The sequence below is a fragment of the Monodelphis domestica genome, chromosome 7, assembly GCF_027887165.1.
Source record: "Monodelphis domestica isolate mMonDom1 chromosome 7, mMonDom1.pri, whole genome shotgun sequence".
Classification (NCBI taxonomy): domain Eukaryota; kingdom Metazoa; phylum Chordata; class Mammalia; order Didelphimorphia; family Didelphidae; genus Monodelphis; species Monodelphis domestica.
In genome coordinates this window covers 209,924,782-209,952,281 of record NC_077233.1, presented here as the reverse complement: position 1 = coordinate 209,952,281, position 27,500 = coordinate 209,924,782, and the positions used below count along the sequence as shown (strand labels likewise).

The following is a 27,500-nucleotide window of genomic DNA, read 5'->3' as shown; positions in this document are numbered from 1 at the left end:
AGGAGATGACCTCTAAGGTTCCTTCTATAGGTATTCCTTCCATATCATGGGGGTTAAGGGGTGTACCTCACTTGGCTGACAAATCTTGCCATTTAGAATTTCCTAGGCATGGAATAGGCCAGCCGGTAGGGCTGCAATCATATATAGCAGTGATGGTGAACCTTTCAGAGATGGAGTGCCACCCCCCCAGATTGAGTGCCATGCTCCTCCCCCCACATTCTGGGGACACCCTGCCCCTAGCCTTATCCCACAAAGGGGAGGGAGAAAGTGCTCCCAATAGAGCTGCTGGACAAAGGGGTGGGTCAAGTGAGGAATGTCCTCAAGGAGTGTAGAGAGGGGGAGGGATTTGGCCCTAGCACTCTGCTCCCCTCCAGCTCTGCTGCCTGTGAGTCACCCACCTAACCCCCTATGAGCGCCTGTTGGCTGCTGGACAGAGGGGTGGGGAATATGAAAAAATGTCATCAGGAATGGTAGAGAGGGGGAGGGAGCAGCTCCAAGTCTCTCTGCCTTTCTAGTAATGGGCTGGTGGTGGTGGGGCAGTCACATGCCCACAGAGAGTTCTCTGAGTGCCATCTTTGGCACCTATGCCATAGGTTTGCCATCACTGATATATAGTATGTGATCTGGAAAATCAGCATCAAATTTTTTGGCTCTCCTTTCATATCAGAGAAGAAGAAGGAATTTTTCTCTTTCATTTTTGTTATTAAATAGTAAAAATGCACACTACAAGCCAATATACAATACAGTACATAGGTTTTATGCATTTGTGAGTTATTAAACTAAAATATGTCTAAATTTTTAATCTTTGTATGTTATCTGCTGGTTTTTTCATTCTTTTTGCAAAATTTAACTTTTTCCTGATTTCAACTTTAAAAAGAAATTGTATATATTTAGAGTATTAAAAGATAAAACATGCTGATATCATATAACAATATATATTTTTAAATGAATTTCTGAGTTTCTAAACTTATTCTATTTCATCTAGGTTTTGTGTGTCATTTATGAATTCCACAGAACTCTCCCAAAATTCTCATTTAATTTCTCACAGCAAACCTGGATATAGTGAAACTGCTGTGGGGAAGGTTGTGATGTGGAAGGGATATCTGTAGTTCTAAATATTAGGTCCTATTATCCCATGACCTCTAAGGTCCTTTCTGACCCTGAGATTTAAAAATTCAAGGCAGAAATTCAAACTTTTGCCACATCTAAAGAGCATGCGTAGGGGAACAATTTGAAATTCCCAAATCTCTTAGTCTGACCTTGCTTGACCTGCACAAGAACATCTTTTCCAACATCTTAACAAGTGATCATCCAAACATCCAAACTAGGCATTAATTAGAAATTGAATCCTTTTCTTTTTTTTTAAACCATTCTCTTCTGTCTTGGAATCAATATTGAGTATCTCTTCTAATACAGAAAAGTTGTAAGGGCCAGGCAATTGGTGTTAAGTGATTTGCCCAGGGTCATACAGCAGCCAAGTATGTGAGGCCACATTTGTTCCGAGGACCTCCCAGCTCCAGGCCTGGGGTACCCACCGTACTACCTAGCTGCCCCGTTGAATCCTTTTCTTAGGATCTCAGCCTCGATTCTGCATGTCTAGGCTGAGAAATCTAGCAGAATTCCGTCAGGTATTTGACTAGATCTTGGGCTCCATCAGTCATCATCATGGCGAATAATTATATGGTTCTTCGTAATTTACAAGTACATATATTAGATGCGAAATGTATAAATCTGCAAATATCTGCATATACTCTGTTTATTCTATGCCAAATAGACTACCACGTGTATGTGATACGATGTACTACAGTAACATGCCATATACTGGATAGTATCATCTGGATGTTGTACTACATACTAGAATAATAAATATATAGTATATCATTATTCTGTAATTATGGTATAATTGATGATATATACATCTATATTCTAGTATATATAGTACACAGTATATATTATAATGTATTGTGCATATTATATAGTATACATACAATAATTATATATGATTATATTAGTATTTTATTACTATATCCTCCAAGTTTATATAATTATATAATAATAGATAATAGAATTAAATATTAATTAGATAATAGAATAATAGATACCATATATACTATGATATTGGTTCCATAATGTATATACTTTATATATGCTATAATATATATGCTATACATATATACCATAATATATACGAGAATATACTTGCAAGTATACATAAACTATATGTACATACATACATATATATGTATATCCAGAGAAAGATGGAGAGAGGAAGAGAGGGAGACATAGAGATAGAAAGAGACAAAGAGAGAGAGAGAGAGAGAGGGAGACATAGAGATGGAGAGAGAGACAGAGAGACAGAGAGAGGAGAGAGACAGAGACAGACAGAGAGACAGAGAGAGAGAGAGAAAGAGGGAGAGGGAGACATAGAGATGGAGAGAGACACACAGAGAGAGGGAGATATAGAGATGGAGAGAGGCAGAGAGAGATGGAGAGAGACAGAGACAGACAGACACAGAGACAGACAGAGAGAGAGAGAGAGAGAGAGAGAGAGAGAGAGAGAGAGAGGGAGGGAGGGAGAGAGAGAGAGGGAGGGAGGGAGAGAGAGACATAGAGATGGGGAGAGAGAGAGAGACAGAGGGATAGAGAGAGACAAAGACAGACAGATGGACAGACAGACACTGAGACAGAGAGAGACAGAGAGAAAGAGGGAGAGGGAGACATAGAGATGGAGAGAGACAGACACAGACAGACACAGAGACAGACAGACAGAGATAAAGAGGGAGAGGAAGAGAGGGAGACATAGAGATGGGGAGAGACAGAAAGAGAGAGGGAGACATAGGAGAGAGAGGCAGAGAGACAGAGAGAGATGGAGAGAGATAGACAGACAGACAGGCACAGAGACAGAGAGACAGAGACAGAAAGCGAGAGAGTCATATGACAAATCTATGAGACTGGTGCCCTTCTTGCCCATTTTTCAGATGAGGAATCTGAGGCTGTGACTTGGCCAGAGTCATATGATTACTAAGTATCTGAGGGCAGGATTGAAGTTTGCCATGCCGCCCATCTAGCTTCATCTCACATCACCTATGTCTGTGTTCTCTATACCAGGTTGCAGTAGAAAACTATGTTAACAGAATCCATGCTGTATTGTATTTTTCTGTAATTTGCCAAACATTTTCCAATTATATTTTAATCTGGTTGGGGTTGCATCTGGTAATTTTGCTGACCCCCCCCCCAATGGGCCATGACTTTGCCACCTCTGTTGTACAGTCCAACCAAATGATTTCTTCTGGGGTTATCCAGGACAAAGTACCCCATCTCCTCTTTCAATATGAATTTCCGAGGTTGGGAAAGTTCCCCAGAGGTGTTCTAGCCAAGAATGTTTCATCCTTGAACTAATGTGTGCAGTTGAATCAGATTAAAATGTAATTAAGAAACAGTTAACCAGCCAAGTCATGCAGTGGATAGAGCATGAGGATCTAAGTCAGGAGGACCTGAGTTCAAATGTGACCTCAAATTCTTCCTAGCTGTGTGATCCTGGGCAAGTCACTTAATTCTATTTGTCTCACTTCTTCATCTATAAAATACTGGAGAAGGAAATGGTGAAGCACTCCAGTATCTTTGTCAAGAAAACCCCAAATAGGGTCACACTAAAAGTCATCCACGACTCAAGAAGAAGAAGAAGAAACAGTTAGCCAAGTAAATAAAAGTACAACATATACAACGTATATCACTTAGATAATGTGAATAAATGGCTCTCAAAGCCTGAAGCGATTGGTTCAGTGGCTTCTGTATTCCCACATCAGTAAGGGAGGAGCCTGCCCCATCCATAGCATGCTCACTGTAGTCCTCGGTTCTGCCAGCCTGGCTTGATGAGAATTAAAAATAGCTCAAAGGATCTAGACTGGGATTGGCCCAAGCCTGGGGTAAAGAGATGTAGCACCTTCTCCCCTGGGCCTCTGCCAAATGGTGCGTTGGGTTGAGTGAGAGACTTAGGAGGCAGGAAGACCTGCTGGTGTTAGATCCACTCTGTCACCTCTAGGGAATTCCCCATAGTAGGAGATATAAGAATGCACGATGAATGAATTTGGACTCTTTTATGGGGTTTGCTGGGGAACCCATACATAATAGTGATCCCAAGAAGGAAGGAAAGGGCTTCAAGAAAAAGAGTCCAGGGGGAGCTCCAGCCGGTGTCTAGAGCTGAAAATGTACAGTCACTCTAGATGTGCAGAGGGTAGAGAGAATATGTCACCCAACTCTGAAAGCAAAGTGCTCGGATCATTGGAAAGTGAGAGCTCAATGGGATGATGGCACCATGGTCTCCCAAAGGCACGATCACAAGATTATAGGACCGCAGGGTTCAGAGCTGGAAAGAGCCTTCAAGATCATGTTAATAGCGAAGAGCTCATTTTTTTAACCCTTACCTTCCATCTTGGAATCAATACTATGTATTATTTCCAAGGCAGAAGAGTGTAAGAGCTAGGCAATGGGGGTTAAGTGGCTTGTCCAGGGTCACCCAGCTAGGAAGTATCTGAGTCCAGACTTGAACCCAGGACCTCCCTTCTCTGATCCTGACTCTCAATCCACTGAGCTACCCAGCTGTCTCCTAAGAACTAATTTAAAAAAATCTCTTACCTTCTCTCTTAGAACCAATTCTAAGACAGAAGAGAGGTAAGGGCTAAGCAACTAATTAAATGACTTGCCTAGGGTCACACAGCTAGGAAGTGTCTGAGGCAATTTTTGAATTCAGGACCTTCCATTTCCAGACCTCGTTGTCTATACAGTGAGCCACCTAGTTGCTCTTAAAGCATTTAACAACTGGCTCTTTAAAGAAAAGCTTAATATTTTTAAAAGTTTGCTTTTCTTAAGGCTGGACAATTCACAAAAACAATAAATCAGATCTTGATTTGTAGTATTTACCAACTTCCTTGGTGTACATGCTCACACTGAAAATTTAACAACCAGGCTCTTTGAACAGTTTTGCATTGGTTGTGCTAGATTTCCACCTCCACTGCAGATATAGCTCTCCTTTGGGTTGGTAGTTTAGTGGATCAAATCCTGGACTTGAAATCAGCAAAGACCTGAGTTAAAATCCTGCCTCAGAATGTTACTACTTTGGGCAAGTCACTTAAACTTTCTTAGCCTCAATTTCCTCATCTGTAAAATGAGAATAGTCATAGCACCTACCTCCATGGTATGTTGTGTGGATCAAATGAGATGATAATAATAATAGCTAACATCTATATTTAACTATTTACATTTATATGGTGCAGGTGTTGGCAACAGTGGAAAGTGTCAAGCCAGGAATCAGGAAGATATCTTTCTGAGTTCAAATCTGGCCTCAGACACTTAGCTATGGAACTTGGGCAAATCATTTAATCCCTATTGGCCTCAGTTTCCTCATCTGTAAAATGAGCTGGAGAAGGAAATGGCAAACTACTCCAATATCTCTGCCAAGAAAACCCCAAATGTGGTTGTGAAGAATCAAACACAACTAAAATGACTATTATATTGTGCTTACTATGTGGTAGACACTCTTCTAAGGACTTTATAATTATTTGGCCCTCACAACAACCCTGAGAGGTAGGTGCCAGATCCCCATTTTTGCTGAGGCAAACAGAAGTTTAGTGACTTGCTCAGGGTCATACAACTCATTAATTGTCTGAGGCTGAATGTGAACTCGGATCTCCCTGGTCTCTCCACTGTGCTCCATAGACAAGCACTTTTCAAACCTAAAAATATTTTCTAAATAGTCTGTTATTATTACTGGCATGTCATTCTGGTCTAGGAATCCATAGGCCTGAGCTCAGATCCTGATTCTGCTACTAAATTCATCGTGTGACCATGGATAAGTCATTTTACAGATAATCTGCAGGTTATAATGAAAAAATGAAGCGACTTGAAGCGTCTTCCAGACAGGAGGTGGGGAAACCCGATAACTCAAGAATAAATGATTGTTACAATTACATGAAATGAAATTGCATAGAAATAACACATCATCTATGTGCTAGCAATACCAGTAAGCCGTCTATATTGTTATTATCACAAATAATATTGTTATTATCACAGCTTCCTGGGCGGGAGTCAGGAACACCCCATTTATGGCTCTTTCCGATCGCTCTCTGTCACTTCTCTGGGCCAGTGGTTCGGAATAACATTTTTTTTCCCATTCTACAAGCCCATTTCCAGTAAAAATGTGTTGTGAGCCCCTGGGTTCCACAGAGTTAATACACTACTCATAACTACGAACCCCCTGGGGTTAATATACTCCTCTTAATATTCTTTACAATTATCTCCTGCTTAAGGCGCCATTAAAGTTTTTTTTAGTGGGAACCCCTTAGACACCCATCAGGAACCCCCTCAGGGGTTCCCAAACCACTAAATGGGAATCATTGCTCTCAAGCAGGAATTATTGGGATTTTTTACTCCGTTTGTGTCCTAGCTCCTTTTCCCAGGCTGCTGAAGCCTCTGGACCCCTTCTTAGAGTGCTTCTAAATGCACAAAAGAAATTAGATTGTAAAGGAAACTGATTATATTGAAATAGAGAGAGGCAGCTAGATGGGACAGTGGACAGAGGGCCAGGCCTGCAGACAGGAGGTCCCAGATTCCAATCTGGCCTCAGACACATCCTAGCTGAGTGACCCTGGGCAAGTCACTTAATCCCATTGCCTCAGTTTCCTCATCTATAAAATGAATCGAAGAAGGGAAATGTCAAACCACTCTATTATTAAAAAAGAACTACGGTTAGGACAGAGTCTGTAGCATGGGAAGCTGCTTTGGGTTCCTGGCCTCAGACTGACCCTCTCTGTTCCTGTTCTCAGCTCCCTCTACTTCTGGATCCCGGTGTTCTGCCTGTAGTCCCTCCCTTCCTCCCTTGAGCATAGGAGAAGAGGCAAATCCAGGGAAATCTGAGCTAGGCCATAGTGCTAGGACCCAATAACTTATGACCTCCCCTTCCTGAGGGCGATGGCCACCATGGTTGGGGTGATAGCAATCCCCGGGGATCAGCTCCCTGGTGGCCAGGTTCTACTTAGTGGAGGGACCTCTCTGAGTCAGGCTCTGGGCAATTATCCAGGATTCTGCTTGGCAGATTTCAGAGCTCAGTTTCATCTGTTTCAACTATTTTCCTTGGCCCCCTCTCTCTCCCAGCACCATGGGATTTATGTATAATGTTATGGTCTGGGTGCCAGCCCTCTCCTGCCCTCCCCCAGCTTCCTGATCTTGCCAGTGACAAGTGGTTTTGTGAGGGGTAGCATCGGATTAAATTTGGCGATGAGGATGAGTAGACTAAAGTCCCTGCTGATGATGACCAGGGTGCCATTAGAATATCAGCTCCTTTCTCTTTATATCCCCAGCACCTAATAAGTGACTGGCACGTGGGAGACTTTAAAAAACAAATAAACCGTATCTTCTGTCCTAGAATCAATATTGTATATTGGTTCTAAGACAGAAGAGCGGTAAGGGCTAGACAATGGGGGTTAGGTGACTTGCCCAGGGTCACACAGCCTGGCTCTCAATCCATGGAGCCACTTGGTTGCCCCCTGTATAAAGCCTTTTGATAAATGCTTGTCAATTGGTTGCAAAAAAAAAAAAAGGAAAGCCTATCCAATGTAGGTGGCACGGGTTTTATACATAGATAGAGTAAGTAAGCACCTTTATGGTGCCATCTGAAGACTGCTGAGAAAGTCTTTTCTGCCATAAAATAATCTTCTCCCACTTGCTGAAATTCTATGACTAGTGACTCATTATTCTGGGTGAGGCACTGTCCTTTCCCTGTTCTTCTGGTCTCTGACTCTTGCACTCAGATAAGATCTGCAGATGTGGCGTTGGTGGGTAAGGCCCTGGAAAATCTGGGTTTGACTCTAGTCCATCCTCTGTTCTTCTTCCTAAAACACAGGTCTGGCCCTCTTACTCAATAAACTCCAGGAGCTTCCTCTTACTTCTGGGATCAAATGGAAAATTTGCTGCTTGAATTAAAAAATATATATTTCCCCCAATTACATGTAAAAACATTTTAAATGTTAACTGATATAAAAAAATTTAGAGTTTGAAATTCTTCTACCTCATTTCCATCCTCTCTCCCTCTTTTTTTCCCCTCCCTCCTTGAGATGATAAACAATCTGATATAGATTTTACATGTGCAAGCGTATAAAACAGTTGTTCATGTTCGCTGTTTTGTGGAAGAGATCTTAAATGAAGGAGGAGGAGGAGGAAAGTGAAATAGAGTACGTTTCCGTCTGCATTCAGACTCCATCAGTTTTTTTTTCTTTGGAGGCTGGTGGCATTTTTCATCACGAGACTGGGACTGTCTTGGATCACTCCATTGCTGAAAAGAATCCGATCACTCACAGTTGTTCATCACAAAATATTGCCGTTGTTGCATATGATGCTCTTCTGGCTCTTCTCACTTTACTTTGTATCAGTTCATGTAAGTCTTCCCAGGTTTTTCTGAAATCATCCTGCCCACCATTTCTAATGTCTGCTTGACTTTTCAAGCCCCTCATAAGCTGCCCTTTTCCCTGCCCTTCCAGCCTATTAACACATTATTCTGCTACAAGTCCTCTATAATCCAGCAAGGATGAGCTGACCTACTTTCTCTTCCCTGGAACTCAACACTTATCTCTCAATTCCATGCATCGGCATCGCATCTCCCAGGCCTGGAATGCTCTTGCTGCTCACCTCCACCTCCTGGATCCCGGGCTTCCTTCAAAGCAGCCCAAATCCCACCTTCTTCAAAAGGCCTTTCCCAAACTCCCTTCCCCACAGGGTCTTCCCTCTGAGATCCCCCGCCCCCATTTATGCAATAGTCCTTTGCAATGCTATCTACCCTATTAAAACGTGCTCCTCAGGTAGGGTCTCTTTTTGCATCCCTTTGTATCAGGACTGAGATAGCCAGGTGGTGTAGGGGGTAGAGTCTCAGACAATAGATATGTGGCACTCTGGCCAAGTCACTTAACTCTGTTTGCCTCAGTTTCCTCATCTGTAAAATGAGCCGGAGACAGAAATGGCAAAGCACTCCAGTACCTTTGCCAAGAAAACCCCCAATGGGGTCACAAAGAGTCAGCCACGACTGAAATGACTGAGTAACAAGTATCAGGAGTGCTTAACTAAATTCATGCCTGGAACATAGTAACGGTTCCATAAATATTGGGACCGCTAACTCACTGAGTACTAGCTCTGTTATTAACCAGCTCAAAGAAATTCCTTCATAATTAAAAGAGTGAGGGGCAGCGAGGGAGCCCAGCGGATAGGGCTCCAGGCCTGGAGATGGGAGATCCGGGCTTCAAGTCTGGCCTCAGATTCTTCCTAGCTAGGTGACCCTGGGCAAGTCACTTCACCCAGATCGCCTAGCCCTGACCAGACCGCTCTTCTGCCTTGGTCCCAATACTGTATATTGATTTTAAGACAGAAGGTGAGGGTTTAAAAAAACCCCAAACATTTAACAGCCCACCCTTATATTTCTCTGTAAATATTACTTGAGTTCAGCAGAAGGCTCAGAGCCTGAAATCCCCTCCAGATTAGAGGCCTGAAGGCTAAGGAGGATGACAAAAATAACAGTAATCGTAATAATAACAAACTGGCATTTATATGCAGTGTTTGTTCTTCATTCCTTCTCTCACTCAAGCCTGGCAGCACTCGGAGGAAAGCTGTCCCAGTCATGACTGGAAAGGAGGCTCAGAAGCAGAGATACCACAAATCGCACCCAGGGCAAGCAGCAATCCCGGAGGGAAGAACAGTGAAAAGAGGAGGAGCTCAGCCGATCCCAACATCTGTGAGTTTCCTGTTTTAACTAACGATTCTTCCTAACTAGGTGCTAAGCTCCATTGTTTTTTGCTGTGGAAGGACTTCATGGGCTGTCATTGGGGACTAAATTCAGCACCCTCTAAATTGGTTGCCTTGGGGCAAAATCCTAGTGGTCTACCCTAGTTACAGCTCTGTTTCCAGCAGTCTTTTTTTTTTAACCCTTATTTTCTGTCTTACAATCAATATTAAGTATTGGTTATGAGACAGAAGAACAGCAAGGGCTAGGCACAGGGCCACACAGCTAGGAAGTATCTGAGGTCAAATTTGAACCCAGGACCTGCCAACTCCAGGTCTGACTCTCCATACAAGGAGCCGCCTGGCTGCCCAACTCATTGCAGACATTTGAGAAAAATGGAGAGTAACTGATTCCAAGCATTACTGGTTAACTATTGTTTATTCAAGCTACTTTAGCTTGAGGGCCATTCCCATTTGTTCTACATTTTGTAGCATATGTTGGCAAGGGAGGGCTCCAGTTCTCACTCTTTGAATAGCTTTAGCCCTCTGATACTTAGTTACTCTCATTTTCCAATCTTGAAAGCAGAATGGGGGAGGGTGCAGCAAGGTAGCAAAGTGGGGAGAGAGCAAGCCCTAGATATGGTATGGTAGGTCTTAGTTTCAAATCTGGCCTCAGACACTTTCCAGCAGTGTGACCCTGGGCAAGTCACTTAACCCCCATTGCCTAGCCCTTACCCCTCTTCTGTCTTAGAACTGATATACAGAATTGATTCTAAGACAGAAAGTAAAGGTGTTTTTTTTTTCTTTAACAATTGGTACTAAGTCAGAAAGTAAGGGTTTAAAAAAAGATGAATGGGGAGGAGGGAGAGGCTGTTTGTTGGTAGCTTAGTGCCTGGAGGTTAATAATAATAATAATAACACCTAGAGGATGTCAGCTTGTTGCCCCGAAGATGTCCTTCATCTGTAATACCCTGTGATTCTGAGATGGTACCAAATAACATCAGGGTGACTGAAAAACAACCACATTTCCAGATCTACTTCAATTTAAATGTTTAAAAATTGACAGCTAACCAGAGGGCAACAGAAAGGCTGTTGGATTAAGAGTCAGAAAACCTGGCTTCAAATTGGTATTTAAAACCAACGTACTATCTGTGAAAACTTGGGCAAACCAAAGTTCTGAGCCTCACATTCCTCATTGGTAAAAGGAAGGCGTAAGACTGAACGAAGGGGTTGAATGAGAATGACTTCTAAGGTCCCTTAAAGCTCCAGATCTGGGATCCTATGAACTAGGTGAATTCAGTTCTACTCTCTGGACCTCAGTTTCCTCTTCGGTAAAATGAGGAGAGTAAGGCAGGTGGTGATCTTGAAGGACCCTCCCAGCTCTCACACTCGGAGAATCTTGGTATCTTGGAAGGGTGAGGTGAGGAGTAGAGGGTGAAGAGAAGAGATAATTCTGGGGGAAAAGGTAGCTAGGTGGCACAGTGAGTAGAGTGCCAGGCCTGAAGTCAGGAATCCTTCTCTTCATGAATTAAAATCTGGCTTCGGACACTTATTAGCTGTATGACCCTGGGCAAGTCACTTAATTCTGTTTAAGTGTTTCTTCATTTGTAAAATGATTGGGGAAAGGAAATAGCAGATCACTCCAGGACATTTGCCAAGAAAACCCCAAATAGGGTCATGAAGAGCTGGACACAACGGAATGACAACAAGGGAGAAACATGGGAGAAAAATGAAAGATAATTTCCACCAACCGAACTTGGCCCATACCAAGAATCCCAGGATCTTAGTACTGGAAAGAAGTAGCAGAGATGTTCCATTCTAGCCTCCCCATTTTTAAGGATAAAACTGAGGCTTGGAAAGGGGAGGTCACTTGCCCAAGGTCACCAGGTTCTTGGATTCCTCCCTTCCTCTCTGTCTGGCTCTCTTTTTCTGTGTCTCTCTCTGCCTCTGTTTCTGTCTCTCTGTCTGTCTGTGTCTCTGTCTGTGTCTCTCTCTGCCTCTGTCTCTGTCTCTCTGTCTGTCTGTGTCTGTGTCTATGTCTCTCTCCACTTTGGGTTTAGTTTATTTTTTTTAACTGAGATATTTGGGGAACAAGCTTAACCCTTGGATTACCAGATGGCAACCAGTCCTGGAAGGAAGGAGAATTGAGAGGAGAGCAGCCAAGGCTCTGGCCAGCCACCCCCAACACCTCTACCAATGCCCACATCAATTCCACAGCTGCTCCCTGCTTGTCTTCACATTCCTCCGAGCAGATCCGTTCTTCCCACATCACCGACCACCCCAAGCCAATGGAAACATCAGTTCCATCTGAAAGTGGGATAAGAAAGGATAGGGCTGCCTGATTTGCTGCAAGCTGGAGAAAAAACCGAGCAATGAGCCTATTTGATGGTACTTTGGGGACATTCTCCCTTGGATGGCTTTGAAGTTTGCAGAGAAGGCAACAGAAGAATCCCCACATGGGTAGGGAGTGGTTTGTTCTATTTCCGCTCAAGTTCTAATGATTTGGAATGACCCCAAAGGCCTTAGACAAGGGCTATTCATGCCTTTCATAAAGTGGGCAGAATGCCAACAGAACACAGATCATCTACACATTCAACTCTCAGTTATCTAGGAGTGGGTGATCCTGGAGGCCTATTATCCTTGGCATCTTGGAGCCACTCAAAGAAGGGAGGGATTGGGCACAGAGAGCCGGTGGAGGTAAAGTGGGAATTTAGGGTCCTGAACCATAGCCCAAGTACAAAAAGAAAGGATGGGGAAACTGAGGCAAATTGGGTGAAGTGACTGGCCCAGGGTCACACAGATAGTAAGTGTCTGAGTCCAGATTGCAATTCAGGAAAGTGAGTCTTTCTGATGCTAGGCCTGGTGTTCTATCCACTGGGTCACCTAATTGCCCTAAAATGATGACCTCTTATCACAGGCCTCTCTGACCACATGCTGCCTGGTATACAGATTGGCCTTTTCTGGTGGTTTGAGGATCAGCAGTCTCAGTGTAGGCCTTTCCAAATTGCATTCTTTTCTATCATCCATTCTTTTGGGCTGTATACCCTGGGAAGCTAGGTGGCACAGCGGGTAGAGCACCAGGCCTGGAATCAGGAAGACTCACTTTCCTGAGTTCAAATCTGGACTCAGACACTTACTAGCTGTGTGACCCTGGGCCAGTCACTTAACTCTGTTGGCCTCAGTTTCCTCATCTGTAAAATGAGCTGGAGAAGGAAATGGCCGTTCCAGTATCTCTGCCAGAAAACCAGACACAACTGAAAGACTGAACAACAATGGCAACAGCATTTCTATAATGCTTACTATGTACCAAAAGCTGTTCTAAGCACTCCACAATGATCTGACCCTCACAACAACCCTGGAAAGTAGGTGTTATTATGATCCCCATTTTATTTTTTTTCATTTTGTATCATCATGTAAAGCACATTCAGATATAACCAAATATGATCCCCATTTTACAGATGAGGGAGATGAGGCAAACAGGGTTGAATGACTTGCCTGAGGTCAGACAGCTTATCACCTCCAGCCCAAATTAGAATTCTGACCTTTGGGGGCAGCTGAGTAGCTCAGTGGATTGAGAGCCAGGCCTAGAGACGGGAGGTCCTAGGTTCAAATCTGGCCTCAGACACTTCCCAGCTGTGTGACCCTGGGCAAGTCACTTGACCCCCATTGCCTAGCCCTTACCACTCTTCTGCCTTGGAGCCAATACACAGTATTGACTCCAAGACGGAAGGTAAGGGTTTAAAAAAAAAAAGAATTCTGACCTTTTTTTTTCCTCTGGTCTGTTTGCATTTGGTCTTTCCCTCTCTTTATAATCCATCTTCCAGCTGCCAAATAGATATTCCTAAAGCCTGGGTCTGACCATATCACTTTCTCAAGGAGAGGAGCTCATGAAGTTTCTGTAGCTTCTCATTACCTCCAGGGTAAACTACAAACCCCTTTCTGGCATTTTAAGACCTTTACAATATAGTTTCAACCAAGTCAAAACTAAGATTAGAAAGGAAACTATTCATCCAAGGCCATACTGACTAGAAATAGCAGAGCCAGGATTTTAACATCTGCAAAATGGGGATGAAAAATATCTCTTGTACTACTAACCTAACAGGACTGCTGGGAGGAAAACACTTTGTAAGCCTTAAAGGGCTATAACAATGTAAATTATTATACCTGATGAGGAAACAGAATCTTCCAAGTGGTGCAAGGTTAGATAGAGACAGGATTAGAAACTAGGCCTCTCCAAGGAGTGTTTTTCCTACTGAATTGAAGGAATTGATATCCTTTTTTCCTGTGTGCATTGTTATTTTATTTTATTTTTAAGATACTTGAATGGTTTGCCATTTTCTTTCTCCAGCTCATTTTACTATACTGAGGCAAACAAGATTAAGTGACTTGCCCAGGGTCACACAGCTACTAAGTATCCGAAGCCAGGTTTTAACCCAGGAAAGTAAGTCTTCCTGATTCCAAGTCTGGAACTCCTGAAATGATGTCCTCTTAACACAGGTCTCTATTTACTGCATTTACTGGCCTTTCTGGTGTTGAAAGGATCAGCAGACTCAGAGTAGGTCTCTCCAAACACCCCTTCTCCCTGGGAACAAATGTGGCAATCTAGGTGATATGAATGAATATTTACAAAAATATAAATTGCCTAGATTAACAGAAGAAGAAATAGAATTCTTAAATAATCCCATATCAGAAAAAGAAATCCAACAGGCCATCAAAGAACTCCCTAAGAAAAAATCCCCAGGGCCTGATGGATTCACAAGTGAATTCTATCAAACATTCAAAGAACAACTAATCCCAGTACTATACAAACTATTTGACATAATAAGCAAAAAGAGAGTTCTATGAAATTCCTTTTATGACACAAATATGGTACTGATTCCAAAGCCAGGCAGGTCAAAAATGGAGAAAGAAAACTACAGACCAATCTCCCTACTGAACATAGATGCAAAAATCTTAAATAGGATACTAGCAAAAAGACTCCAGCAAATCATCACAAGGGTTATTCACTGTGATCAGGTGGGATTTATACCAGGAATGCAAGGATGGTTCAGTATTAGGAAAACCATCCACATAATTGACCATATCAACAAGCAAACCAACAAAAATCACATGATTATCTCAATAGACACAGAAAAAGCCTATGACAAAATACAACACTCATTCCTATTGAAAACACTAGAAAGAATAGGAATAGAAGGGTTTTTTCCTAAAAAATAATAAATAGTATATATCTAAAGCCATCAGCCAACATCATCTGCAATGGGGATAAACTAGATGCATTCCCAATAAGATCAGGAGTGAAACAAGGATGCCCATTATCACCTCTATTATTTAACATTGTACTAGAAACACTAGCTGTAGTGATTAGAGAAGAAAAAGAAATTGAAGGTATTAAAATTGACAATGAGGAGACCAAGCTATCACTCTTTGCAGATGATATGATGGTTTACTTAAAGAATCCTAGAGAATCAACAAAAAAGCTAGTGGAAATAATCAATAACTTTAGCAAAGTTGCAGGATACAAAATAAAACCACATAAGTCATCAGCATTTCTATATATCTCCAATACATCTCAGCAGCAAGAGTTAGAAAGAGAAATTCCATTTAAAATCACCCTGGACAATATAAAATATTTAGGAATCTATCTGCCGAGACAAACACAGGACCTATATGAACACAACTACAAAACATTCTCCACACAATTAAAACTAGATCTAAAAAACTGGAAAAACATTAATTGCTCATGGGTAGGATGAGCTAACATAATAAAAATGACAATCTGACCCAAAATTATTTATTTATTTAGTGCCATGCCCATTGAACTACCAAAGTTCATTTGGAAGAACAAAAGATCAAGGATATCCAGGGAAACAATGAAAAGAAAATGTGAAGGAAGGTGGCCTAGCCTAGCAGTACCAGATCTCAAACTATACTATAAAGAAGTGGTCATCAAAATAATATGGTACTGGCTAAGAGACAGAGAGGAGGATCAGTGGAATAGAATTGGGGTAAGTGACCTCAGCAGCACAGTCTATGATAAGCCCAAAGCTTTTGGGACAAAAATCCAGTATTTGATAAAAACTGCTGGGAAAATTGGAAGACAATATGGGAGAGATTAGGTTTGGATCAACATCTCACACCTTACAGCAAGATTAACTCAGAATGGTTGAATGACTTGAATATAAAGAAGGGAACTATAAGTAAATTAGGTAAACACAGAATAGTATACTTGTCAGACCTTTGGAAAAGGAAAGATTTTTAAGACCAAGCAAGAGATAGAGAATATTACAAAATGTAAAATGAATAATTTTGATGACATTAAATTAAAAACAAAAACAATGTGATCAAAATTAGAAGGGAAGCAACAAATTGGGGAAAATCTTTATGACAAAAACCTCTGAAAAAGATCTAATTACTCAAATTTATAAGGAGCTAACTCAATTGCACAAAAAAATTAAGCCATTTCCCAATTGATAAATGGGCAAGGGACACGAATAGGCAATTTTCAAATAAAGAAATCAAAATTATGAAAAAGCACATGAAAATGTGTTCTAAATCTCTTATAATTAGAGAAATGCAAAAAATAAATAGAGAAATGCAAATCAAAATAACTCTGAGGTACCACCTCATACCTAGCAGATTGGCTAATACGACAGCAAAAAAAAAGTAATAAATGTTGGAGGGGATGTGGCAAAATTAGAGACACAAATGCATTGCTGGTGGAGTTGTGAATTGATCCAACCATTCTGGAAAGCAATTTGGAACTATGCCCAAAGGGCTTTAAAAGACTGCCAGCCCTTTGATCCAGCCATACCACTGCTGGGTTTATACCCCAAAGAGATAATAATGAAAAAGGCTTGTACAAAAACATTTATAGCCTTGCTCTTTGTGGTGGCAAAAAGTTGGAAAATGAGGGGATGTCCTTTGATTGGGGAATGGCTGAACAAATTGTGGTATCTGCTGGGGATGGAATACTATTGTGCTCAATGGAGGAATTTCATGTGAAATGGAATGACCTCCAGGAATTGATGCAGAGTGAAAGGAGCAGAACCAGAACATTATACACAGAGATGGATACACTGGGGCACAATTGAATGTAATGGACTTCTCTACTAGCAGCAATGCAATGATCCAGGACAATTCTGAGGGACTTATGAGAAAAAACACTATCCACACCCAGAGAAAGAACTGTGGGAGTAGAAACACAGAAGAAAAACAACTGCTTGATCACATGGGTTGATGCAGTTATGATTGGGGATGTAGATTTTGAATCAGTGGTTCTCAATCTTTCTAATGCTGTTACCCCACAACACAGTTCCTCATGTTGCAGTGACCCCAAACCAAAAAATTATTTTGGTGGCTACTTCAAAACTGTAATTTTGCTACAGTTATGATACAGAATGTAAATGCCTGATATGCATTATGTATTCTCATTGCTACAAATTGAGAGGTTGAGAACCGCTGCTCTAAATGAACTCCCTAGTGCAAATATCAACAATAGGGAAATAGGTCTTGATCAATGATATATGTAAAACCTAGTGGAATTGTGTGTTGGGTATGGGAGAGAGGTGGGAGGAGGAAAGTGAAAGAACCATGGAGAAATATTCTTAATTAATTAAACAAACTTAATTCAAATACCTTTTTTCCTGACCCAATTTTAGGGGTATAGATTTATCATCGGAAGGGGCCTGGAGTCAGGAAAATCTGAAATCAAAGTTGCAGAGACATCTGCCTCTGTTTTCTTCCCTGCGAAATGGGGATAATAGCAGGATAATCCTCCCAGGATTGTTGTGAAGACCATATGAGGTAATATCCATAATGCTTAGCATAGTGCTTGGCACGTAGTAGGTACTTAAAAAATGTTCCTATCCCCTTTCTTTCCCTATTCCCTTCCTCAGGAAAGGTCTGTTCAATGCAAAGAAATAAGCAATTTATTAGATGCCTGTTATATGTCAGGAACTATACTGGGTGCTAGGGAAACAAGGAGCAACACAAAACCAGTCCTGCCTTCAAGGAGTTTATAATCCACCAAGGCAAACAACATGTAAACGGATAAATAAGCAAATATAAAGGCGAAGTATCTGGGCATGGGGAGAGCACTTACAGCAATGGGGATAAGGCAAGGAGGGTCTTGGGTAGGGGGTGGCACCCAAGCTGAAACTCCATAGGGATAGAGGGATTCTCAGAGGCAGATGTGAGGGGTTAAATCATTCCAGGCACAGGAAACAGCCAGTATAAAGATGATCTAGGTCAACCCCCTAATCCTATAAATCAGGAAACTGAGGCCTCAGAAAAGTTAAGTATTTTGTCTGAGATCACATAGATAATAAATGGCAGAGTCAAGATTTGAACCCAGGTCCTTACATTCCACATACAACACTCATTCCATTGAATCCTACTAAATCCTGAGGATCAGTGACATCAAAGCCTAAGAAATGCTGCTATTTCTAAGCTGAACATGGAGCCTAGTTTCAAAGAGAATTTTAAGTGAATCCCCTCCTTGTCTACCCTATCCCAATATCCCTGAGGCCAAGACACCAGGATCACCCAGAACAGATACATTCCTACATGTGGCTAGACTTCCTTTTAATTATAGTTGTTAGTTTTTTTTTGGGGGGGGAGGGGTTAAACCCTTACCTGCTGATCAAATGAATTCTTTATAAGGTGTCACAAATTTTAAAGCACTATATAAATGTTAGCTTCTATTAATATAATTGTTAGTATTTTAAAAAGAAATGGAAAAAAAATAAAAATATCAACAAGCAAAAAAAAAAAAGATAAACAGGATGATTTCAGAAAAATCTAGAAAGACCTCCATGCACTGATGCAGCGTGAAATAAGCAGAACCAGGTGAACATTGCACACAGTAACAGCAAAACTGTATGATGATCAACTGTGGAAAATTTGGCTACTCTCAACAATGCAATGATCTAGGACAATTCTGAAGGATTTATGACAGAGAATGCTCTCCACCTCCAGAGAAAGAACTGTGAGAGTCCCATGTAGTTCAAAGCATACAATCTTTCATATCTGTTTATTTACGGTTTTATTTGGGGGTTTTGGTTTTTATAAGAGTATTCTTTTTCAACAGTTACCAATATGGAAGCATATTTTGCATGATAATACATATATGTCCCAGATCAATTTGCTTACCACCTCTGAAGGGATGCAGGGAGACAATTTGGATTTTATAATTTTGGAAAACGTGTCAAAAAATTGTTATTATATATAATTGGGAAGATAAAGCATCTTTGAATTAAAACATTTTTTTCCAAGCTCCATGTCTCTTGACTTTTCAATAAACTCCCTCAAACTTCCCTATTCCATATCAAAATGACTCTGTTCACCACACACATGCCTATAAAAAACAGAGGGTTGAATTTTTTTCACCATGGGCAAACTAAAAATTCCATCACATCATTGATTAGAAATACCTTGAGACAAATATTTTTTCCTTTCCTTTCCTTTCCTTTCCTTTCCTTTCCTTTCCTTTCCTTTCCTTTCCTTTCCTTTCCTTTCCTTTCCTTTCCTTTCCTTTCCTTTCCTTTCCTTTCTTTCCTTTCCTTTCCTTTCCTTTCTTTCCTTTCCTTTCCTTTCCTTTCCTTTCCTTTCCTTTCCTTTCCTTTCCTCCTTCCCTCCCTCCCTCCCTCTCTTTCTCTCTCTCTTTCTTTCTTTCTCCCTCCCTCCCTCTCTTTCTCTCTCTCTTTCTTTTCTTTCTCTCCTCTCTTTCTTCTTCTTTCTTTCTTCTTTCTTTCTCTTCTTTCTTCTTTCTTTCTTTCTTTCTTTCTTTCTTTCTTCTTCTTTCTTTCTTTCTTTCTTCTTTCTTTCTTTTCTTTCTGTCTTCTTTCTTTCTTTCTTTCTTTCTTTCTTTCTTTCTTTCTTTCTTCTTTCTTTCTTTCTCTCTTCTTCCTTCCTTCCTTTTTTTTTTAACTCTTACCTTCCATCCTAGAATCAGTGCTGTGTATTGGTTCCAGTAAGGGTTAGGCAATTGGGGTGAAGTGGCTTGCCCCTGAGATACTTCAATAGAATAATATAATCATTTACTAGGCATTCCCCGTGTCTCCTTGACAATCATCTCATATCCTCCTGAGGGTTCAGATGCCTCAGTTTGGGAACCTCTCCCTTCATATACCCTTCTACACACAAAACCACTGTAGGCATACTTATCCATCCACATCTTCAGACAATATATACACGTTTAAAAAATGTACTTCATAACCCCCACATCCCCCATCCCCTGGAAAGCTAGGTGGCTCAGTGGACTGAGAACCAGGTCTGGAAATGAATGCTCCTGTATTCAAATCTTGTCTCAGCTGTGTGACCCTGAGCAAGTCACTTACCTCAATTGCCTAGGCCTTGCAGCTCTTCTGTCAGGAAGGAGAGAGAGAGGACGAATCACAATCAAATACTTCATATCAATTCTAAGACAGAAAGTAAGGATTAAAAAAGTATAACCCCCCACCCACCCATCAAAAATGCACATACAAATTTGCAAGCACACACAGACCCCATCAAAAGAGAAGCCTGAATCCTGGCCCCATTTCAGGTGCTTCTCCTAATCCATGCAGGCACCAGGCCTGCTCGCTTCCTTGTGGGGGTTTGACAAAGTGCTCATCCCTCAGCTGACAGACTGATTACAGGGCTTGGGGGGAAAATCGGCTGCTCTATGAGCATGTTGCTTCCCGAGCATCTCAAACAGCCTGAAACACAGCAGCCTCAAGCAGCTGCAGCCTGTGGAGGCTGCGACAGGGATGGAAAATGAAGAGAAGCTGGGGCAAAGCCGAAGGGAGAAGAGAAGACAAGAGGGGAGAGGAAAGGCGAGGAAGGGAGGGGAGAAGAGTGAAGGGGGAGGATCTGTCTGGAGAAGGGGACTGCACACCTAGAAGAGGAGAGGGGGGGTAAGGATGGAGGAGAGCAAAAATAGAACTTCCCTATTCCCAGGACAGTCTCATCTTAAGCAGGGGCTTCCCTGAGATGCCACACTATAGTTTCCCCCCATTGTGGAGATAATTACTTCAATCTCAAGGGGGTTCGTAACCTGGGGTGTATTTTTGAAAAAATTTTGATAACTATTTAAACACAAATTTTTTTTGTAATACTAATATTTTTCTTTATGCATTTAAAATATTATTCTAGAGCAACTCAGTGGATAGAGAACCAGACCTGAAAGCAAGAGGTCATGGTTCAAACTGGGCCTCAGACACTTCCCAACTTGTGTGATCTTGGGCAAGTCACTTATCTCCCTTGTTTAGCCCTTATTACTTTTCTGCCTTGGAACCAATACACAATATTGATTTTAAAATAGAAGGTAAGGGTTTAAAAAAAAGGACAGATATAGTCAGAACTGTTAACTAGGAATTCTGATTTGGTAAGCAGAAGACAGTCTGGGCAAGTGGTCTGGGCAACCCTAATGGGGTGATGTACTAGTAGAAGAGAAATGTGACAGGCAGAAAACAAACATTAATCTTTATAAGTGGATTGGAAGGAGCCAGGAGTTACTAGGTTAATTATAGCATACTTTTTAGTATTCTTTACAAAATAGTTTCTACCCAAGATGGAGGCTTCAAAGGGAAATGGTTAGTGAGTAGAATGTGTAAAGGGTAACTAACAAATGAGACCTTACCCTGACTGGAAGGATGTAGTCACAGGGTTTTATATGCAGTCCTTGGGAGTTATGTAGGGCAAATTTTGTCTACTTTCTCTTCTGGCTGTGAAAGAAAAGAGAAACAGAGGGCCACCACAGGAAGCAGCTATATTGTGGCACAGATTGCAATAATTCTCTCAACTACTAAGATTCTAGATCAGTGATGGTGAACCTATGGCACGGTGCCAAAGATGGCACACAGAGCACTCTCTGTGGGCACTTGGCCACCCTCCCTTCCCACCCCACCCCCAGAGTTCATTACTAGATAGGCAGAGGGACTTGGGCAGAACTTCTCCCCTCCCCCTCTCTACTTCACCTGACATTTTTTCGCATCCCCCACCCCTCCGCCCAGCAGTCTAATGGGAGCACTTCCTCCATCCCATGTATGGGGTAAGAGGGGGGTACCCAGTATGTGGGGGGCACCCAGCATGTGGGGGGCACATCACATGGTCTCTGAGGGACATGCACTTGGTCTGGGGGGGGTTGGAGCAGGGCCCAGCACTCTATCTCTAAAGGTTCGCCATCACTGCTCTAGATTATTGGCGTTGCCCAGAGTGGTAAGGTGTCTGTGCCATCAAATGATGGTCAATTGTTAGGAGCAGAAGAAAGTTTTGAAGTGACCAATAATATTCTGGGACTCTAAAACGTGGAAATGAGACTCCAGGAATTTGGTAAACAATATTTGATGGCTGAAGCTGGAATTAGTTTAGCTATGATGAATAACAACTTGAAATTTAGTGAGCAAGATGCTTGATATGTACTTGGGGATTTTCTTTGTGTCATGCTCAGAAAAAATCATGCATCTTTAGAATATTAAAATACATCAAGTTCTTAGATATAGAACCCTGAGCTTTGAGTTAAGACCTAGACTGAGGGCGTGACCCCTGATAACTAGCTACGTGACTTGGTTACTTGGCCCTCTGAACTGCTGTTTCTTCTTCTGGTAAAAACAGGGATAACATCACCAGCATTACTACCTCACAGAATTATTGTGAGAAGCCAAACGAGAGAGTGAATATAAAAACTCTTTGCAACCAGAAAATGCTCTATAAATGTCAGCTACTATTATTATGCCAACAGCCATATTTTTAATTTTTCCAGGAAAAAGCAAAATTGGCTGAACTCATGCTAAATGAGCCACACTAGTCAAAACCCTGAGTTGCTCAGCTCTGCTGCCATAACTCTGAGCACCATCATTCACCTGGTGTAGCTACCTGAGTTACTGTGGGAAAACATTTCACGTGATTAGATTACCATCTCAGTGGGGCAAACGGGGGAGAATTTGAGCCTCAAAGTTCTTTTTAAAATAGTGGAAACTGTTTTTAATTGTAATTGGGAAAAAATGAATTAAAATTTAGAGAGTTTCAGAAATAGATCCCAAGGGAAAACAACCAGTGTCTTTGGCAAATTTGGACTTATGAAATGAAGGCAATTGTGACTTTGATGGCATCTTGGGCAGGAACGGGCATGGAAGTTCATTTTTTTAAACCTTTACCTTCCATCTTAGAATCAATACTGTGTATTGGTTCTAAGGCCGAAGAGCAGTAAGGACTAGGCAATGAGTTTTAAGTGATTTGCCCAGGGTCACTCAGATAGGAGGTTAGATTTGAACCCAGAACCTCCTGTCTCTGGGTCTGGCTATCTCCTGAGCCACCCAGCTACCTCCACATGATGGATTCTAAGAGGTGCTACAAACCTGTCCCCCACTTTAGCTGCAAACATCTCCCCACTCAACTATCTCCATGCCATTAAAGTTTCTCCTTTCCTCCTTTGGGTTAAGGATATTAAAGGTTTCTGGGAAAAAAGACATGTTACTAGACAGGGGAATACTCATTAACATCTATCACCAAATTATCATGAATTAACTTATCAGATTAATTGTTACTTAGTGGGATCTGATATAAGGGGTTACAGAACGGGGCAAATTTGGTGAAATAGGTGGGGAAACATTGACTGAAGAAGTTAAAGAAGTCATGGCTTATGAATTAAATGCAATTTTACCTTGCTGTCAGAATGCATGATAATAAAGGAATCAGAGAAGCATAGGAAGATTTATACAAAATGATGCCAAAGGAAGTCAGCTGAATGAGGAAAACAATATGTACAATGACCACATTCATGGAAAGAACAAAAAGAAATTAAGCTGAATGCTATACAGTTATGATGACCAAACTTGTCTCTCAAAATGAGATGGGAAAATGTGCCTCTGTCCCTTTTAAAAGAGGGGGACTATGGGAATGGAACAATGTCAGACCAGGCTGATTAAGCTGATGAGTTGCTTACATTTTCTCTCTTTATTCTTGATTTCTTTCTTCTAAGGGATTGAAGGGGGAGGGTTGGAGAAGGAAAGATATATCTGGAAAAGGGGATTATATAGAAAAACAAAAGGGATCAATAGAAGTTGTAAAAAGGAAAAAAAATAGCTGGGGAAGGCCTAACCATGGTTCAGTGGAGGCCTGGCAAGCCAAAGAATGGTCATTAGAGCAGAGAGCTCTGGCCAGCTTGGGTAGGTGGACTTCTGGGTTCACATTGCCAGAAGGCAGAGAGAGACCCTGGTCTAGCTGAGGTCTACCAGCTTGCTTTCATTTTCTGTGAATCAAGAGGCTACCCTGCTTGGAGTAATGGAAGGCAGCCTGAACTGGTAGTTAGAAGGTCTTGCTTTAAATCCTGGCTTTTCTGTTAAATCAAATGGACACCTTGGGAAAGTCACCAAACCTCTCTAGGCTGATATGGAATAGGGGCCTGGGCACTGGCCTCTGAACCAGAAAATCCTGGGTTCAAACCTCATCTCAGTCAAGTGTCTGAAATCTTGGCAAGTCCTTAAACTCTTTGTGCCTTAGTTTGCTCATTTTTAAAATGAAGAGTTGGAGGGTGGGGGGGGAGGAAAAGAAAATGATCTATGTCTTTAACGAATAATGCTTGGAAATGATCAAATAAAATATATTTAAAAAAAATGAAGAGTTGGACTCAATGGTCTCTAAGGTCCTCTCTGGTTCTGAATCTCAGGTTCTTTGGTCTTCTGACTCAGAAGCCTCCTCTACAAAAAGATGGGGGTAGCCTACAAGTCTTTTCAGCCCCGGAATTCTCTGGTTCTGTGAAATACATAAATGAACAAAAAATCTCCCTGGGAAAACTCTGTCCCCATATATGGCCCAATTCTGCTCAACTTCTATACTAAAAGGAGAGATGCCACAAGGATGATCTTTCACGTTGCTTCAGGGACCTAGACACTTCCACAAAGACTCATCTGCAGAATCCCAAGGTGGGGAGGGGAAGAAGCAGAGAAAGAATTATTGTGCCTTTGAGGAGATTGCCTAATTATATTCAATGATTCCTATCTTAAAAAAACAAAACAAAACTTTACCTATTATCCTAGAAATTGAATTTACCTAACATCCTAGAATATAAGTATCAGTCCCAAGGCAAAAGAGTGGTTAAGAGCCAGACAATTGGAGTTAAGTGACTTGCCCAGAGTCATATAGCTAAATCCACATTTGAACCCAGGACCTCCCATTTCCAGGACTAGTGCTCTATCTACTGTGCTACCTAGTTGCTACTCCATCTTATGTTTACTCTCTCCCTGCCTCTGTCCCTTTTTCTCTTTCTCTGTCTTTGTCTAACAATCTATCTGTCTCTGTCTCTCCCTATCTCTCTGTCTCTCTCTCCCTGTCTTTGTCTGTCTGTCTCCCCCTCTCTCTCCCTGCTCTGTCTCTCTCTTTCTCCATCTCTCTTTTCTCTCTCTGTCTCTTTGTCTGTCTGTTTCCGTCTGTCTCCCCCTCTCCCTCCTCTGTCTCTCCATCTCTGTCTCTTTCTCTCTCCCTTCTCTCTGTCTCTGTTTGTCTATCATTCTGTCTCTGTTTCTGTCTGTCTCCCTCTCTTTCTCTCTCCCTCCTCTGTCTCTCCATCTGTCTCTTTCTCTTCTCTCTCTCTGTCTCTTTCTCTGTCTGTCTGTCTGTCTCTCTCCCTCCTCTGTCTCTCCATCTCTGCCTCTTGCTCTCTTTCCCTTCTCTCTCTGTCTGTCTGTGTCTGTCTGTCTGTCTGTCTGTCTGTCTCCCTCCTCTGTCTCTCCATCTCTGCCTCTTGCTCTCCCTTCTCTTCTCTCTGTCTCTTTCTCTATCTGTCTGCCTGTCGCTCTCCCTCCTCTGTCTCTCCCTCCTGTCTCTCCATCTCTGCCTCTTTCTCTCTCCCTTCTCTCTCTTCTCTCTCTGTCTCTTTCTCTGTCTGTCTGTCGGTCTCTCTCCCTCCTCTGTCTCTCCATCTCTGCCTCTTGCTCTCTTCTCTCTCTCTCTTCTCTCTGTCTCTTTCTCTGTCTGTCTGTCTCTCCTCTCTCTGTCTCAGTCTCCAGCCTTTACCTCCATCCCTTGTGTCTGACCAATAGAATTGCTGCATTTTGCTGCAGCTTCAGAAGATGGTCTGGTGGCTAGACCCCCAGGCCCAGAGGAGAAGAAGTGTAGCTCCTTCTTTGGGAGACTCCCGAAGTAGGCCAGAGAGCACGGCTAGCATTCTAATCAATACGCTTGTGATCTACAAAGAAACCCAATCAACTCAAGGAAGTAGCAGAGAAAGAAGGACGTCAGTCAGCTTCAACCAGGCCAGGCTCTGAAATAGGAGCCCTCTCCAGCTCAGGCCTGGACACCGCCTGCCTGCTTTCGGAGAAAGAAGGCCTTGGTCCTCTCCCAGCTCCTGGCTCCTCCCAAGGGTGCCTTCATTCACTGCCTTCCCTTCGTGGATCCTACACACACGCTGACAAACATTTCTTAAGCCCTTACTAGGTACGAGGCCCCGTGTTAGACGTGAAGGACATAAAGATGCACGAGATCTGAGCTCTGTTCTCAGAGAGCTTATCTGATGGGGAAGAAGGTTATGTATTATTTATGTATGTATTATTTGTGTGTATAAATAACCATGACATAAAGGAGAATGTGAGAAAGCAAAAAAAAAACCTAAAAAAAAAGCTGTCTAGGCAGAGTTCCGTGATACAGCTAAGAAGGGAGATCTCCTGTGTTACCTTCTCCCATCTCAGTCTACGGAAGACCTTCCTTTTTAAAACAAACAAGCAAAAACTCTTACTTTCTGTCATAAAATCAATATTAAATATTGGTTCTAAGGCAGAAGAGCGAGGTCTAGACAACTGAAGTGACATGACTTGTGCAGGGTCACACAGCTAAGAAGCGTGTGAGGTCACATTTGAATTCAAGTCCTCTCAACTATAGTCCTGGTGCTCTATCCACTGAGCTCCCCTAGCCATCCCAGAATTTTGCAAACTTTAAAGTGCTTTCTGACTGCTATGCGCAGGACTGGGACAAGCCCAATTCCTCTTTCCCTTGGAAGCCCATTGAAACTGGAAGCCAGCTATCATATCGTCCCTACCTGTTCTCTTCTCCAGGCTGAGCCTCTTCCTCTGACACTGTCTCTAAACCTCTCTTCATCCTAGTGAGAACTTTGCTCTTCCTACAAAATAGTCCTGGCGGCTTTGCTCTCTCCTTCCCGCCCGTAAGGTCAGTTTGCTCCCTCCAGGCCCTTCTTTTGAACAATCCACTCCCACTCACCCTCTCCACACTGATCTGCTTGGGCAAACAGAGCCGGACTCTGGATTTTCTCCCTGCCCTTATCAGAATCTGCCATCTGGGACAGAGCATCTTCCCTCTCTGGCTATGGCACCAACCCATATCATTATCTGTCAAGGAGGCAATCTCTGCCTAGCGCCATGGGGGCTCCTTTATTCTGAGACACAGGGATTAACCCCACACACATACACCCTATAATCTGAGGGAGGGTGGGCTCCACAGGGCGAGGGGCACCCTGAGCCCTATAATCATAGAATATTAGAATTTATTTTATTTAACCCTTACCTTCCATCTTAGAATCAATTCTAAGTATTGGTTCCAAGATAGAAGAAGAGCGATAAGGGCTAGACAATGGGGCTTAAGTGACTTGCCCAGGTCACACAGCTGGGAAGTGTCTGAGGCCAGATTTGAACCCAGGACCTCCCATCTCTAGGCCTGACTCTCCATCCACTGAGCTACCCAGCTGCCCCCAGAATATTAGAATTTAGAGGGAATCTCAAGAGATGTTGGGATCCTAGATTTAGAGATGG

The 27,500-nt window shown here is 42.2% G+C and overlaps 1 protein-coding gene across 1 annotated transcript in view; it reads right to left on the bottom strand.

The window, feature by feature from the left end:
- The window catches only part of LOC100012029 (potassium inwardly rectifying channel subfamily J member 12), a 126,590-nt gene extending 99,106 nt beyond the window's left edge, over positions 1–27,484 (bottom strand). Inside the window, exon 1 of the mRNA XM_056806427.1 lies at positions 21,383–27,484. The gene's annotated coding sequence lies outside the window, so the exon portion shown is untranslated. The remainder of the gene's footprint in view (positions 1–21,382) is intronic.
- Positions 27,485–27,500: the final 16 nt, after the last annotated feature.